This window comes from Engraulis encrasicolus, chromosome 5 (assembly GCF_034702125.1).
Source record: "Engraulis encrasicolus isolate BLACKSEA-1 chromosome 5, IST_EnEncr_1.0, whole genome shotgun sequence".
NCBI lineage: Eukaryota > Metazoa > Chordata > Actinopteri > Clupeiformes > Engraulidae > Engraulis > Engraulis encrasicolus.
Genome location: NC_085861.1, coordinates 14,992,827 through 14,995,326, shown reverse-complemented (window position 1 = coordinate 14,995,326; position 2,500 = coordinate 14,992,827). Strand labels below are relative to the sequence as shown.

Sequence of the window (2,500 nt, the reverse complement as noted above, 5' to 3'; positions counted from 1 at the left end):
AGTGTGTGTGTGTGTGTGTGTGTGTGTGTGTGTGTGTGTGTGTGTGTGTGTGTGTGTGTGTGTGTGTGTGTGTGTGTGCGGCTAGGCTAGGTTAGGCTGGGCGTCATTAGTATGTCTAATGTGTCATTATGGGTTGTCAGCTGGGGGGCGCAGGGCTGTGGCTGTCATGGAGCATCAACTCAGCCTTTTGACAGCCACACACACACACACACACACACACACACACACACACACACACACACACACACACACACACACACACACTCACACTCACCAAAACCAACCGCATACATTACAGACAATTAAAACACTCCGCTTGTGATGTGCCCGCTTCTCACGACAGGTGTGTTTGTGTGTGTGTGTGTGTGTGTGTGTGTGTGTGTATGTGTGTGTGGGTTGTCTTTGGTATGCTATGTGTGTGTGGGAGGGGGTGTTTTTGTGTGCATCTGTGTTTTTCAAGGATCTTTGATATTCTATGTGTGTGTGTGTGTGTGTGTGTGTGTGTGTGTGTGTGTGTGTGTGTGTGTGTGTGTGTGTGTGTGTGTGTGTGTGTGTGTGTGTGTGTGTGTGTGTGTGTGTGTGTGTGTGCGCGCGCCTGTGTGTGTCTAACCTAGCCAGAAAGAGAGCATCTACTGTAGGTGGCTAGTCACAGTGAATCAGAGTGACAGGGACACCACACAGCAGCCCAGTGACGAGGTCACAACACACACCAGCATCCACATTACTCCCACCGATAAGATGAGCACACGCACGCACGAACGCACACACACACACACGCACGCACTCACACACACACACACACACACACAGACACACACGCCAACATCCACATGACACATACCGATAAGCACACACAACCAAACACACACACAGACACAGACACACACACAGACACAGACACACACACAGACACAGACACACACACACAGAGAAAGTCACCGTTGCAAAATGACCTCTGCCCTCTCACCTCTACTACCTTCAGGCTGTGTACGACACACACACACACACACACACACACACACACACACACACACACACACACACACACACACACACACACACACACACACACACACACACACACACACACACACACACACACACACACACACACACACCAGGCTGCTACGGCTGACATGTACCTGTTTGGCCTGGGGAGGGAAGGGACTTACATCAGCCCAGAGACACAGAGGCTGACAGGAAGAGAGAGAGAGAGAGGGATAGAGAGCGGGTTGGGAGGAAAGCAGAGGGGAGAGAGAGGGATAGAGAGAGAGGGCAGACAGAGAGAGAGAGGGATAGAGAGCGGGTTGGGAGCAGAGGAGAGGAGACAGGAGAGAGGGATAGAGAGAGAGGGCAGACAGAGAGAGAGAGGAGGATAGAGAGAGAGGGCTGGGAGCAGAGGAGAGGAGACATGAGAGAGGGATAGAGATAGAGGGATCGAGAGAGAGGGAGAGAGAGGAGGATAGAGAGAGACGGCTGGGAGGAGAGGAGAGGAGACAGGAGAGAGAGAAGGAATAGAGATAGAGGGATCGAGATAGAGAGCAGACAGGGAGAGAGAGGAGGATAGAGAGAGAGGCCTGGGAGGAGAGGAGGGGAGAGAGGAGAAGGGAGAGGGAGGGGGTAGATGACAAGAGAGAGGGTGATGGAGAGAGGGAGGAGGAGAGGTGGAGAGAGAGAGATAGACAGAGAAGGTTGGGAGGAGAGGAGAGGGGAGTGGAGAGTGGAGATGAAAACAGAGAGGGTGAGGGAGAGAGGGAGGAGGAGAGGTGGAGAGAGAGAGAGACAGAAGAGGAGAGGGATGGAGAGATGAAGTGAGAGAGGGAGATGAGAGAAAGAAAAAATAAGGTAAGAACGTAGGGAGGATGGGAGGAGGAGAGAATGAGGTGGAGAGGAAGAGAAAGCAGAAGAGGAAGAGACAGGTTGACAAAAAGAAAGACAAAACGGAGGTGAAGACAGAAACAGACAGGAGAAAGAAAGAGAGAAAGAAGTTAGAAAGAAAGAAAGAAAGAAAGAGAGCGAGCAAGAAACATAGACAGAGAGAGAGAGAGAGAGAGAGAGAGAGAGAGAGAGAGAGAGAGAGAGAGAGAGAGAGAATAAACAAGAGGAGGGCGAGAGAGGGGGGGTGGAGGGACAGACGTAGAGAGTGAGAGAGGCAGCAAGGAGAGGAGAGAAAGAAAAGAACAGAACAGAATAGACAGAAGAAGAGAGGTGAAGCTGACAAGCCCTGGCAGCTGTGGACTGGCCCCTGGACACACACACACACACACACACACACACACACACACACACACACACACACACACACACACACACACACACGCACACACACAGACACACACACAGACACACACACACACAAACACACACACACACACACACATCCACACGCACAGACACAGACAACACGCGCGCAAACACACACACACACACACACACACACACACACACACACACACACACACACACACACACACACACACGAGCACGCGCGAGCACACAC

At 51.8% G+C, this 2,500-nt stretch overlaps 1 protein-coding gene across 3 annotated transcripts in view; it reads right to left on the bottom strand.

Moving 5' to 3' along the window:
- The window catches only part of LOC134449006 (zinc finger protein 516-like), a 79,582-nt gene that overhangs the window by 10,903 nt on the left and 66,179 nt on the right, over positions 1-2,500 (bottom strand). The window lies entirely within an intron of this gene.